The sequence below is a fragment of the Hippoglossus hippoglossus genome, chromosome 11, assembly GCF_009819705.1.
Source record: "Hippoglossus hippoglossus isolate fHipHip1 chromosome 11, fHipHip1.pri, whole genome shotgun sequence".
NCBI classification, from domain to species: Eukaryota; Metazoa; Chordata; class Actinopteri; order Pleuronectiformes; family Pleuronectidae; genus Hippoglossus; species Hippoglossus hippoglossus.
Genome location: NC_047161.1, coordinates 12,807,964 through 12,823,864, shown reverse-complemented (window position 1 = coordinate 12,823,864; position 15,901 = coordinate 12,807,964).

Below are 15,901 nucleotides of genomic sequence, written 5' to 3'. Positions count from 1 at the left end.
GTGAAATGTGATGAAGTAACATTTTGAGGTTGTCCTCTGCAGCTGAACAAAACCGGTGTGTGTCCTTGAGACTTTCTTACTGCAACAGAGACAAAAACTGAACAAGATGAAATAAGAAGTGGAAAATGCTATGTGGTATATTTCTCTTTTTTGTATACACCTAATAACATGATTGCATTGGAGCAGATCAGTCTGTCATCCCAGCAGAGGACCGAATCCAAGCAATATCAGAGGCGTTGATTTCACAACACTCACGTCTGATACACAGAGACATCCAGGGTCTTTGTCTGGCCTGACTATCGCCTGTTTGCTGATTTATCCAAGGCCTATGTAGCCTTGAGTCAAATCAAAAGAACAGAACTAGAAAACAAGACAGCAGATTCAATTACACACACACACACAGACACAAACACACACACACACTGGTTTCACAGTTAGAATATCCTTTATTGGAAATATTAAAATGTATACAGTATCTAGCAGATTGTATGTCAAGTAGTGGAAGCATTCCTTATGTTTTACATGTCAAGTCATATAATTAAAGATTGATGTAAAAGTACAGAGGTAAGACCAGCAACATGTGCTAAAGTATTCATTATGCAGTTCTACTATATGTTTATTATGGTTTTATTTTGTTGTTCGTTATGTCTTAATATGATTTTCAAATGTTGAAGCTTGGTCAAAGTGGGGTGGTTGTCATAGTGGGTAGTTTAACCTATAAGAACCCAAATCCTGTTGAATGTCAATATTTCCAATGTCAGATAATTATCAGAAATTGGGATAAATGTATTAAAGGGGACATATCATGAAAATTCCACTTTGTTAGTGCTTCTACACGTTAATTTGGGTATCTGGCATGTCTACCAACCCAAAAACTCTGGAAAAAAAACACTTGCGCATTTTGTTATGGTTCCTCTAAGTCAGAAACGTCATGCTTGAGTGACTCGAATGAGCTTCCTGTGTATTGTGTCGTCACAATACACTGGAAGTCTCCCTACATGGCCTTCGGGGTTAAATGATGGTCTTCATAGCCCCCCCCCACCCCTCTCTTTCTCTCTCTGTCTATCTGCTTGTGTGCTTGTAGTGGATGGGCAGAGGGGGACATTTAATTATGTGATTGGGAAAATTAAAACTCCAGGACAACAGAAGGGGAATACAAAGTATGGGATGCATATTTGATAATTTATATCATATAAAATATGTAATTTATATCGTTTAAAATCCAGGAGGGGAGAGGGGGAGGGGGGAGCTGGCTCACTAGCATTTAAAGGAACAGGCACTCAAAACAGGTCACTCTGTGGAGGGCTGTTTTAGACAGGGTAAAAAGGGTGCTGTTTTATATGATCCTTGTGGTATTTTGACCAAAGTATGTTACAGACATTTCATTAAGACCCCAAGGAACCAACCAATCAACTTGTGGTAAAATGGGCATGCTATATGTCCCCTTTAAAGCATAAGGATGAAATATTACCTACAAGTACAAGTACCTTCCCACTACTGTGCATTCACATGAAATACATAGGTTGGGCTTTGATCAACCGAAATACATGTGACATGTCTATGTTTTATATGGATATAAACTGAGTTAACAGTGCTGGTCATCTGCGACAACTCAGTGCCACACAGCCAATGATCCGTCCGGGTGGATGATCGACTGCGGTGAGATATCTAGCTCAACTGCGACCCCTGCTGTCAAAAAGTGGTAACAAGGGATAACCATTTTTTGTGTTGCCACCAACATATACAAACATTTGCACCGACGTGACTCATATTTTGAAAGAGATAAATAAATAACAATAATAAATAAAACAATCTTGCAGACTTTTAAACCAATTTACAAGAGAAAATCATTATACATTATTTATTTTGTTGCATATAAGTTAAATTATGTGAAAGGTAAGTTTGATAAGTTGATAAAACAAAGATAAATTATGTGTATATATTTTTCTGCAAAGGTTGCATTTTAAGAAATAAGAAATACTCAGGTGATATTGTTTTAGTATTTCTTTAGTTGTTGTGGCAGTAATATAACTACCAATTATATAAACCAGTTGTATAAAAAGAAATATGATGAAAAAAGAAAAATCTTGCAGACTTTTAAACCCATTAAAACGAGAAAATCGTTTAGTATCATTTTATACACCATCATACATTATTTCATTTGTTGCATTTAAGTTAAATTTAAGTTTGCTAAGTTGATAAAACAAAGATACATTATATTCTTTATTGTTTCTGCACAGGTTGCATTTGAAGAAATAAGAAGTACTCGGGAAATATTGTTTTTGTACTTCTTTAGTTGAAGTAGCACCAATTATACATACCAGTTGTATAAAAGAAATATATGAAGACAAATGCATTATTTGACGCTGTGATAAAAAAAAAAAAACAAGTGAGAAGAGCTGTTGAAGTGGAAGCACGTCCTCTCGGTCTCTACACTCTCCTGTCATACTTACTGTGTACTTCAGTGCAATGAAGCTCCACAGTAAAACCTTTACAAAAGCATCCTCACAGACTTAAATGAGCCATTGTGCCACATAGTAGTAAACTCGTGTTAAATTATAGGAACAAAACGGGCGACGGTCCATATTGAGTCTGGAGCGAAACAACAAGTTCAACTCACATGGTCTCAGTCAGCTCGACTGTCTGAGAGCTGCTGGTGAGACAGTGACACCGGTGCAGGGCTGACAACTGGCTGCAGGCAGCAGCTGCAACACAAACACACAACAACTGCACCGGTGTGACACGCACACAGTGGCCGCATCACTAATCCTCCTGCAACACTTGCTGCGCTCCTGTGTACACGGGTTACACGTATACCACACACACAAAAACAAAGCCCATTGACACATCAAGAATCCGCCGGGTCCAGGTTCCACTTGGTGGCCCCCAAAGGAAGGAAAAAAAACCAAACTGTGTACAAATGTCGTCGCTTTAACGAAGCTGTGACGACTAATCTGCTCCAATTGACGTGACGCCAGCGCGCAGTCACTTGATTAATCCACAAGTATTTTCATAACGATGTGAAACACGTTTAAATCAACTTTGTGAAGTTGTGACAGATTTATTGGGAGGGAGCTCTTAAATCAGCCCCACGCGCTCCTCCGAGGAACGAGCTGATTGGATGGGATTGTGCGACATGCGCAGGGGGCCCGGCGCGCATGCGCCAAAAAAGGAGGTCCGCGCAAAGGCTCATGGGAAACTTCAGGGAGCCCGAGGGGGCTTCCACGGGACTGTTTTGTTGTTGTTTTCTGTCTTTTTACTGAAGGAATTACACTTTTAAATTCGCGTTTGAAGCCTTTCTCACACACCGGATAAAAACTGAGGCTTTGATGAGTAAAAGCAAATTAAAAAACCGACTCTCCCTTTATTTTATTATATTATTATTATTATATATTTGTTAACTCTTCTTATTAAAGTAATTTTTTTATTATTTGAGGCAGACATCACTTTAACTCTTAATAGAAATCGGATGTAAAATATTACATATGATCACTGACCTAATTGTTGTTACGTCATAAAATTCTTTACAGTGATATACTGGAAATACTGGTTGCATCAAAAAAAGGTTCTGTTACATTTGATTGAGCCAAGAAGATGCATTTAATCTTTGATTCAGTAGGTTTTGTATTTTAGAAATTATTTCTGACATTTACAGTTATTGCCAATAATTATTTTAATAATAACAAAATATTTAAGAATAAGCTTATTCTGAATAATATATCAATAAAAATATCCATCTAATAATGTGTCAACAGTTAGACCAAATTGAGTTTTAATTATTTTTTTAGAATTGACATTTCTTCCCTTAATTAACGTGAAATGCAAATAAAAATACCATCTTTATGACACATGTTATTAATGGCAAATATACAAATTCATACTCAAATAGATTTAGTAACCACTAAAAATGTATATCTTCACACCTATAATTATATTATTATTATTGTTATTATCATTATTAGTATTGTTATTATTATTAGTAGTACTAGTAGTATTATTTGAAATACACAAATAAATAAACACATTTGTGTTTCATTCTTACACAGTAATTAGGCTTGTGATGAATAGAATATACAACATACTAGAAGTAACGCTGTAACACAATTACATATACCCTAAAATATAGTACATTTATTTTAAAGGCTATAGATTTATCACACATTAAATGTATATAGGTTATCACAACCTTTACTATTTATTTTAAATATTAAACTTAATTTGAGGAGTTCTATCTTTGCTCAATAGTAATAGTAAAAGTGTGTGTGAGTGTGTGTGTGTGTGTGTGTGTGTGTGTGTGTGTGTGTGTGTGTGTGTGTGAGTGTGTGAGTGTGTGTGAGTGTGTGTGTGTGTGTCTGTGCAGGAGCTCCGTCCTCTGGAGAACAAAACAACAGACTGGCCGCTCTCAGCCTCCAGACCCCGTCCGCGCTTGATTGACACCCGCGCGTAGCCAATCAAACAAAAGAATTCAAATCCTGCCCTCTCATTGGTTCACGGCTCCTTCTCTTTTTTGAGCCACTCACCCTAACCAATCACAAGGCTCGGATCCCCATCAATAGAAGAAGAATGATGACAGACTCTGTGGCGCCCCGCAGCGGAGCCATATGGAATTAATTTTACATCACGGTCGTTCTCTGCAAATTGAGCTGTAATAATGAAAAATGCACCGCTCTTTACTCTGCTTTATTTCCTTTTTTATTTCTCTTTCAATACAGAGTGAACAGACGTGTGTGTATGATGTGTTCCACTGGTGTTTTTCCAGTAGCTGTGTCTCTGCTTTTCGTCCACCAGCAGTATTACAGCTCTTATTGACAGTTTTATTGGACTGCTGCTTTTATTATCACGGCAAGTAAAATAGCTTTAAACCCACAACTTTTATTCCCTTTTATTACCATTTCAAGTCCGTGATGTCTGTAATATTATTTCGTAAAGCTGTTTATAATTTCTTTTGCCCTAAAAGTGCTGGAGCAGTTTTGGCCACAAGGGGGCGCAAATGTCAAAGTTTTGTCAATCATATGGCCTGACCTCAGTGACCACTCAGGAGCTGCAGCCTTTGTTTACTAATTGAACTGTTGCTCGTCATGCTCTGTGTGAAGGGAGACATTATTATGATTAGTAGAATTTCACCTAGATTTTAAATATGTATAAAAGCTGCCTTAACCACCATTGGATTTTACGTCTCCTCTCCACTTTCTCCTCCCTTCTTTTCTTTCCTCTCTCTCTCTCTCTCTCTCTCACCATCTCCTTTGAGTCCAGAGACTCCAGGGCCCGGTGGTGGGGAGAGGCGCTGACAGATTTTTCTCCCTTTTTTTTTTTCAGCATGAGAAGCAGTCGTGGATTTGATGTCAGAGTCTTGAGATGGCCGCCTTGATAAAGTTGGTCTGGCTCGCTTTGATTGGCAGGCTTCTCGTTGGAAAAGAAAACAGAAAGGGCCTACACAAACAGAGGGGAAAATGGCCCCGGCCAAGCAGAAAAACAGCCCTGCGTGATGTGACCTGGTATCTTTGGAACGGTATCCGCTCAGACGTGGACTGCGCACACGCTTTCTACGTGCACACCGTCATTTGCAGTACAGAGATGTTAAAATAATCCCTTTGAGTGACAAGGAGGGCTATTTTAATCTTTATGCATGTATCATGTGTGCTTGCATACAGGATGTGTGGGTTTTCAGGTCTATCTTTTTCTGGGCACAGAGGAAACCTTCCCACGTCCACTCTGTTCCTGTAGCTATTGTGTCTACTCCACTAATGGACTCTCACCCTGTCTCCCTTCTTTCTCCCTCTTTCTTCCCCTCCTTTTTCTCCCATATCATATCTATGTATTCCCCCGGGGGCTGATTAAAAGGCTTTCTAGCCGGGGTGAGGGAAGAGGAGAGGAGAGGGGAGAGGAGAGGAGGTTGGGGGGAGGTGGCAGCACAGAAGAGTGGTCCTTATTACCCCATATGTCTGGACAGGAGAGGGTGGAGTGGAGGTCCTCTCCCAGTTAATCAATAGAGATACCGTCCTTCTAATCTCTCTGTGTGCGTCTCTCTCTCTCTCCCTCCCTGTCTCCTCTTCCCTTCACCCTCCGACTCTCTCCCATTAGAGATAATGTGTCTGGTATTGACACTGCGAGGTCTGGCTGCTATGACAGAAATACAGTTCTGCTCGCCGAGGCCGAGTCTCACGTCAGAACTGTGTGGTCAACAAAGCGACCTGAGTCATCGACTCGCTGTTTAACCAGGTTCAGCGCTCGTCCTGTCCCCTCATTGTTCGCTTTGGAATGGATTTCGAAAGCAGTTCCTCATATTCTTCAATATCCTTAGTGAAACTAATGAGACATTTAAAGTGATTTAGGGTGTATAGAAAATGCCAGGAAAGGCATTTCAGTATTGAGGATGGCTTATAATATCCCCCGTGAAAACTAATATCAGGCCATTACATTTGACTGTATTGATACTTTTTCTCAGCAAGGTATCCGAGATATTTTTGTATTTTTCCAGGAAACTAATGCACGTGAACCATTTTATCCGATTAGCCATTGATCTGCATGGTCACACGGTCACTTTTTCAATATTTATATCATGATTGATTGCTTGAAACAAACCACTTGGTCACTGTGGTGCAATATATATACGTAGATAAAGCTGAACAGATATTGCCATGGTGACATATGTTCTGTCCATCAATACTGTCAAATGTATTTTTGAATGACACATTCAGAGAGAGAACACATATTTTCAACATGGTACAAAACTTTTAAGGTTTAAATTACAAAGAAAAAGTGCAAGATACAGGATTTGGGAGATTACTGAGCAAATTGTGTTGTAACCTTCGAGCAATCACATTACAGAGCATGTTATGAGTGGAGCCATTGATTGATTGAGGAGACATAATTACAGAATGTAGAGTTGCCTATGAAAATAAGAAACAATTAGCCTGCCAGAGAAGAGTGACAGGAGCAGGCCATTGTTGGCTGAAGCCGGGAGAGGGATCGCTGTGCCCCCTCGGCTGCCCGAGGGTCGTGTGGGTGTCGCCCCACAGGGCAGCAGGGCTCCAGAAACAGGGCCGGAAACTTCTGAGAGATGCCTGGGGTAGCAGTGGGGAGACCGACCTCCGACCTCCTTGACTCGGTAACCCCCCCCCGGGTCACAGAGAGAGGGGCCGGCGCTACAGGGGATAGGCTGTAATTGATGTGGGGAGGGTGGGAGGCCCAACGGGGGGGAGCACAGAGAGGGTTGGAGGAGAAACCTGAGGCCCCAGAGAGAGAGAGGCATGAGGAGAGCTGATGAGGGCTCTGGTCTGCGTCCATGGCGCTGGTTTGGGTCCCGGGGGAGGTAGAATGGCTGAGATGAGTATGGCTGAGTATGTCACAGATTTGATTGTCTAAACAGCAGACAAATCGTATTAGTTGAAGTGAGGAGGCCGGTTAACTAATCAGGAAGGAAGAAGAAAATCCTCCAATCAAAAATAAGATTCTCTCGGTCGTATATAACAGCTTAGATTCCCTTGCTGCTATATGCAAGTAAAAGTCATAGAAAAGAATACAGTAGAAAATAAACTATTCTGGTCGTTTTTTTCATTTATCCCCAATTATCTAAACCCTTGAAAAGACTTAGTAACCTGAGGGGTTTCCACTAACATTCAGCAGTAATTACTTACTCTTTCCTGGACTGTGATCCATGAGCCAAACACGTATTTACTCTTATGATAACACTGATTTATCCATACACAGACAGGTGGCTAAATACGCCTCCACTCTTGTTGTCACAGAGTTGAAGTCTTTGCTAGTTTTTTGGCAGAAAGTCACAGTTGCTCTTTCTTCGGCTGGAGGTCAAAGAGCACGGTGAATTGACGGGGTCCGGGGAGGAGGGGTGGACGAGTGCAGGCAATGGCTGACAGATGTTTACAGAAGCCTTACTGCACTTGAGTGACCATGAGAAGGTAGTAGGATTTTATGTGTGCGCTTGTGCTACACTTCATGACCACCACTACCACTAAAAAAGAAACCCCAGTGCTCTCCATCTCCGCTGTGAGGGACATGTGGTGAATGCCCCTCTTTGCTGTGGCACAAAAAAACCCCAAACACTGGGCTCCCCTGTCAGCCTCCTCAGCCCCCTGTCCAGATGGCTCAGGTCTATCTTGCCAGGGGCCCGGGCCAAGTGGGTCCTGTGTGGGCCTCCCTTTTTTGCCATCCATCCCATCGATTTCCACCCGCCTCAGCGTGGACCGGTTCCCTGACTGGCTCTCTTTCACAGCCGTGGGATTCCTCAGAACGCTCCGTGTTCTCGCGGGCTGCTCTCGAGTTACCGGCAGCCCGGCACGGATCGTGTCAAAGCTGTTATTTTAGAGAACTGCAGTGAGGAGAGGGAAAATGTGTACGAGGTTTGTGAGGCAGAGAGATTCAGAGTTTCCTGTCCACATCATAGCACTCGCGAGGGTTCTTGTCCTGTCACGGCATTGAACATAAACATGTCTTCCCGAAGCTATAAACACATGCTCAAAGAAAATAGTTCGAAGGTGTATCGGTGTAGATCGGTGTGGCTAATCCGGTCTGTGCTGTTGCTAGCCCGTCATCCTTAAAAAACTATGGGGGAATTCAAACTTGCCACACTCACATGCAAATTGACATTTTAACAACTCCCATTTGGGTTGTCGGGACGTTTTTTTCACCCCATAACTTCACGTCTGATGACACCTTTTTCCTACGAGATACTGTTTGGAAATTCAAAGGCAAAGTTTGGTACACAGTGAGTTAAATTTAAGTGTTGGTGAAATCACATTACCTTAAACGGACCTGGGCTCACGTGGAGATTGCGGAGCGGGGACTTAGCAAACGCAAACGCATATTAATGATGATGACCCCTGATTTGCCATGCTCGACTAGGAGAAAACAGATGGTGTTATGAGGGAAAAACAATTTGGCTCAGAAAGCATGTTCCCCGCTCCAAGACCGCTGGTTCGTTAGGCCACTGAGACAGTATTCGGTTTGCAATGTAGTTTGCAACGCCCGTATTTCAGGATGGAAAAAACAGCGAAAAACAAACAAGCAAACAAAACCTCATTGGAAAATATAACCACTCAGCCAGCCAGATCAGCTTTAACACAGGGCTTCCATTGTTTTTGCGTGTCGTGCATTGGAAATTGATTTAATTTCGTCTCCTGGAGATGGTAAAAAACAGGACCCCACAGAATTTCTAGTAAAGTGAAATGAAGTGGAAAGAGCGCTCTAACCTATGATGAAAACAAAACGAAACTGCAGAACACATTCGGAGGTGATTTAAATGCATGAAAATTGAAAATGATGTTTTACAGGCACAGGTAATTTAGAGTATTTGTGCTGCTACATTATCGTCCTTCCACGGCGATTTGAATGGGGAACACATCAAATAAATAGAGACAAAACTTCAAAGGTGTTCATCTGCAGTTGTTACATGATCGGCTGCAAATGCACACCCCTCCTCTCTTGTTTTAAAGGAACTGATCCCCATAGCTAATACCCATGATGGAGCACTCCCTGGGTCCCTTCAGCCTCCATGAGTGACAACATTGTTGCAGGGGGGAGGAGGGATGTGAGCGTGTGTGTGCAGGGGACACAGCGTTGGTTTCACGGGACTGTGACCGGTGGAGTGTAACGCTGATGAAGACTTCATCCAATCTGTTGTGTCCATGATAGGAGAGCAGAAAGAGTGACCCCTATCCTCTTCGGACCCCTCGACCCCACAGCGCACATCTCTTTTCTTCCTTCTTCTTCTTCTCCTCCTCCCTCAGTTCTCTCTTCCCCTGGTTTAACCCAACAGCGTGTCTGACGGTAGAATCACTGTCCACAAACCTACCCAACCTAAAAAAGTTACTCAATCAGTGTCATCACCATATAATTTACTGCACTTTTAATGAGCTTTGATGATCTAACTTCTTTTAAGGAGGTTTTTCTTTGTAGCCAAAGATGAAATCATTGTGCTGTTGCATGCATGCACGACATGCATGGTTTCAAACATGTTCGTGCACACACACAGAGCAGCATCTACCATGACACCTAACCCACTCATTAACACCATGTATGCAAGGATCTATGTGCTACACGGACTGTATTTCAGCCTGTCTTTGTTTGTGAATGGTAATGGTGGAGCTCCTAAAGGGAGATGGAGTGGGAATAAATGGAGGATTTTCAGCTTGTTAAACAGGGCATTAGAGGGCTTGTGACTAGGAGTTGTAGGCTATAAAACCCAACAGTTTGGCTGCACTCATGTTTTAGTGCATTGGCTCATGGGCTGACAGCTATGCTGTTTGGGTGTCGTTTTGGGCCATGCCTCAGGGCATGCTTTACACTGCTCATTTGGCACAGGGGCATTTTCAGGACCCACCGGAGACAGATTTAGGGAGAGACCGAGCCCCACATGGAGACCAGCTCCCCTCCACCAATCTGAGTGATATAAAACTGTGAGCAGAAGAGGAATGTAAAACATATATCTCGCCCCTTGCAGGTCACTTATTCCGTGGAGACGGTTGTCTTGTGTTTTTTTTATTCATCTCTATGTTGTCACAGGATTTCAGCTTCCAAACCAGATGTAAAGCTAATTGTTTGTGCTAGATATGATTTGCTGTTAAGCTTTCTGAGAAATGGGCAGACATGTGTTTAAAATCTGCACATCTGAGTTCTGTACAAATGCAGAGGCATACATGTGAGCCGTCATGCATGCATGCACACACACATTTATTATTTTTCTCCATGAGGCCTGGAGGTAATTTTAGGGGTGCTTAAATGATCTAGGCTGCCATAATGATGTCCGCATGCTGACATATTCTCAGTGAAGTATTTCTCTTGTCTGTTATTCATGTAGCACCGAGCCATCTGGAATAACAGCATCGCTTTAAGCTGCAGAACCAAGGAGGAAAAGCAGATGAGGGAAAGAAAGGAGAAAAAGAAAGGAACAGTGAAATCTACACAAAAAAAGCTCATGATATCTCCGTGTGTCTGCGGTGGAACATTCCTACTCAGCAGTTCTTTCAAGAAATTGCCGGTTTTGTACGTGCCGTGTATCATTTTTATTGCCTCAAAGGTTACTGCCATAATAGCACAAATTTACAGTCATCAGCCTGATCGTGTTCAGCTCGTACATCAAGGCTTAACATTCAAAAAGTTACATAAAGCTGTATATGAATAGCTGGGTGTCCTTTTGTGAGCGGCAACTTTATGTGATCCGAGTGAGACGTAACTGTGAGCAACAGTGTCCGGGCAACCATTCTGAGCCCTCTGAGCATCCATGCAAGGCACTCAAAGAATCTGTGGACTGTCATGGTGTGTGAACAGCCTCCTGGCTGCTTTTTGCCGATGGACAAAACTGTCAGCAGGCAACACATCACAGATGGAGGCGAGGACATTCAGCAGAGCAGCCTGTTCTCTGCAAAGAATGTCTGCATGCCTGTGTGTGATTGGTGCAAACTGAAGATCAATGGGGTCATAAAGAGACAATAAACATTTCCCCTCTAATATTAGCTGTGAAAAGCCAGTGGGTAAACTTTAAAAAAGCTCCTATTTCCCCCCGTAAAAATACAGAAAAACATATTTAACCTTAATTAATTTTAGCCATATCAAAGATGTCAGTCCAATACATGTAATAAAAAAATGCTAGAATGTTATCCCTGCAACATCACAGAGGCCTTTTCATCGTTTAGACTTTAATCTGTGTTGCCAAATGTAAGTGTGTGTCCCTTTATTTTCTTCCACAACCTTTGAAATGTCACCTATTGACCCCAATACAAAAACTCAACCACAAACCAGTGAGACAGAGAGAGAGAGAGAGAGAGAGAGAGAGAGAGAGAGAGAGAGAGAGAGAGAGAGAGAGAGCAATCAGTCCTCAGAAGATACAAGTGAGGAGCGAGAGAGAGGGATTTCCTCTCTAAGATGATACAGTCATCCGTCATAATAGCTGTCACAATGATATGGTTCAACAGTTCCCATTTCCCCATCTGCTGTGTGTGTCTGTTTGTGTGCATGTGAAGTGAGGCTGCATGAACACACACGTGCCTGTATGTGTGTGTACATAAGCCTGATGTCATGTTATAGACAGTAATAATAGTACCTGGGGTGAGAAGTACGTGAATACCTTTGTAAAAGAAGCTGAGTATTTGCAGTGCAGAAGTACTACCTATAAAAACAATCACAGTAATGATATATTATTATCTCACTTAAATTATTTTAATATTATAATTGTATATCTATAAGCAGAATGAGGAGCCAATTTTATACTGCTGCGTAGTTTAGTGAATATCAGTTGGTCTTTATCATATTCTTTAAGCTGATTATTTTCATACTTGTTTGTTTTCAATAAAACTAACAAGTACAAGCGTAAAGTACAAAAAACGTGAAAGAAAAAATGTAAATACGAATGAATAATGAATGTACTTATATATAATAATTGAGTAAATGTTCTCAGTTACTTTTAACTTCTCATCACTACTTTATTAATTGAATCAGTGGTTAAATATGTCTTAAGTTTATTTACTGAAAACAAACGCACTCCAAATAAGATAAACAGTCCAGCATTCAAAATGTTATTGAAGTAAAAGTACAAAAGTACTGCAAACTAAACGTAGTTAAGAGTGAAAGTACTTATTATGGAGAATTACCCCTGTCAGTGTTATTTTATTGGATCATTACAACTGATGCATCCGCATGTGTGTTGTATGTAGTTGAGTTAAACTACTTTTTTTGCTTTTGTTAAGTTACACCTTTAACAATAGTATCAAATATTATCCCATCTAGAACAAAAATGAAATGTGTAAATGAAGCACATTAAATCCCCTGTATAGAACATGCTCTTGAGTAAACATACTTAGTTACTACGCAAACATTGATGAAAACTAAATCAAATTTTGAGGCACTTCTGGTTGACTTACTTCTATTCCACCACATTTCAAATATTGTTCTTTCCACTCCTTTGATTGACATCTGTATTGACAAGTTACTTTTAAGATGAAGATTTCACTCTATCAATCACTGTGCAGCACATTGTCTAAGAGTAAACCGGTGGTTCAACATTTGTGTTTATATGTAGTCTGAGTCACATTGCAGATGTCAGTGACTTGTCAACAACTCAACCACATAGTGCGTCTTCCCTCTAAACTTCTTTCATGGTTTTATTTCAGTAATTGTACAAATGATCCCATTTCTCCCCGAAAATAATCAAAGATTAGAGAAAAAGTCACTGAAAACAGATGTGTGTATCTAAACTTTTTATTCTTTCCGCTCCTATTAATAATTTCACAAACCCTCAGCTGTATCTAGTTTCCCTGCATTTTGCGGCTACTTTAAAAGAACTTATCATGCAGGACTTGTAATGGAATATTTATACACTGTTGCATTGATACTTATACCCAAGTAAATTATCTGAATAGTACTTCCACCACTGTTTGATTCATGTCATTCGAAGCAGACTTGACTTGTCACCCTGAAAAGCACAGGGTGACATTAAGAATGACTCTTGTGTCTCAGGAAGCCATGACAGTGTAACTGTGAGTAATGGAATTTAGTCAACTTTAATTTGTGTGGCTTTCCTGCTGTGACATGTAAAAATATATTCGGTGAAACTATGGGGCCCGTACACTGGGACAGAAACATCGTGTGTGCACGGCCATGACTGAAACAACTTTTCATATATCACACCTACTGTGAAGTGGCTCTGAATCTGTAGAATGCAGAGCAGTACACAACTTCAGTTTGTGTTCATTTCCCAGTGAGCCGTGCACAACAACTACACAACAGACACACACACACACATATGAACCAGTGAGTTCACATCTTTGTGCCAGTGTTCCAGTCAAAGCGTCGCATTGTGAACCAATAGAGAGGGACAGAGTAAATCGTACACACAAGCGCCAGAGGTGTTTTTTCACTGGACACTCACTTCATCATTATCCACAAGATGGGACTTTGTGTCTTTTGTTTTAGTGACCATGTTAAATTAGCCCAAAACAGATGGGTGCTGTCTCACTGCCAAGACGTCTCTCTGTGTGAGCTACGTGTGTGTCCTGTATGTGTGTGTGTGTGTGTGTGTGTGTGTGTGTGTGTGTGTGTGTGTGTGTGTGTGTGTGTGTGTGTGTGTGTGTGTGTGTGTGTGTGTGTGTGTGTAGGTAAGCGAGACAAGGTTTATTCATGCACTGATCGCCTTCTATGTTTGTGTGTGTGGCTAATTGCAGCTAAGATGTATGCACAACTCTGCCTTTCCTCTTTGGCTGTCTAACTGTCCAGCTGTCGTATGTGCAGATATCCATGTGTGTGAGTATACGTGCGTGTGTGTGTGTGTATATTTGTGTTCTGGCGTGCAGATGTCCCAGAGTTGTTGTCCTCCCAGTAACAAGGGCTTTTGGGGAGCAAAGTGGAGGGGAGGACAGCCAGGGGACTGGCAAGGCCATGAGGTGCCATCCACAGGGAGTCGAGCCGTGTGTCCGAATGTACACGTGTGTTGACGGCCAGAAGAAAGCTTTTGATGGAATGTTATTACCATAGACCAAATGTAGCATGTGTGCGTGTATGTTCTTTGTCAAACACACACACACACACACACACTGCATATGCGTGTTCCAAACCTGATCTTGGATGATGTCATATGCAGCTGCTGCGTGGCTGACAGACAGTTTCCGTACCACAACATGGGGCCCTGTAGTCCGCCTGTCAGGCCAATTGACAGGTGAATGACACCAATGAGAGCCAGCCATCCCTCCCCCTAGGAGCCAGGCACTGAGTGACAGCCAGTCAGCAGCCAGAAAGAGCGTCTCTGAACCTGAAAGTAATCTCTTTAACTCACTCTCTTTCTCTTTCCCCCGCGCCACTCTTCACTCTCTCTCACTCCGTCCTCTTGGCCGCCTTTCCCTTTGCCTCTCCTTGGCTCCCTCTCGCCTCCTCGCCCTCTTTTCAGACAAGTCTCCCTCTCTTTTTCTGTCTCTCTCCGTGGGTATTTTTTCGCCTCCACTGAAAAGCCTCTGTGTTTTTTATCACTGTCTCTCCTCCTCCCCTCTCTTTCCCCCTTTCACTCTGTCCGTCACCGCTCTGTGCTGTTTTCTATCACCGTGTCACCGGGTCTTAAAGAGCAGCTTGACTGCCTCTCAGTCAGAGCGTATGAGACGGAGAGACCTGCAGTTTGTGTGTGCCAGAGAAGAAGAGAGAGAAGGTTTAGCTACAGGGGTGGTATCCCTCATGTCAAACTGTTTATACTGGGTATAAATCCTTCTCTTCTCTTTTTCTCTTCTCTCCACCTGCACTTCTCCGCACTCCGAAAACTACTTTTCGCTCAACGTAAAAAAGCCGTTCCACCCCGATTCTGAGGTTTCTTGGCTAAGGTTGTCGGGTGAGATTTTATTGGAGCATCACATTTTTTAAAACATTACACGGGTGGGTTACTTTAATGCTCAGTTGGCTTTAGGGAAAACCCTCCAGTGTGTATCTCCACCCTTACCCTCTGGACTTCCATCTTCCTCCGTGCTCCTCGCTCCCAGCAGACGCACGGTAAGCCCACCCAAAGTGCCTTTCAGCCTGGCACTATGCCCAAGACATCCATCCCACACATCCATGTGACCCCCGTAGCCACAGGCCCATTGCCCTGGCCCCCTTTGCACCCTGTGACCCCCTCACCTCTTGACCCACTGTCCCACGCTCCCTCTGCCTTTTTTGCCACCTTAGCCAACCACCACCGACACCCACACAAGCCTTCAACCCCTGAAATGCACAGAAAAAAGCCTGTTTGGCACACATGCACTGAACGTATTTGAGTGATGACACGGTGTTTTGGGTACATATGTATTCTTCGGGTGTCAGGCGCTAGAAGAAAATCTGCTGTCCTCTCTCTAGCTCTCTCCTCTTTGCCAATTCTTCCACTCTGCCTCCCCACCTCTTTATCTCAACATGTTTCTGTCTCATTTGTCCATCA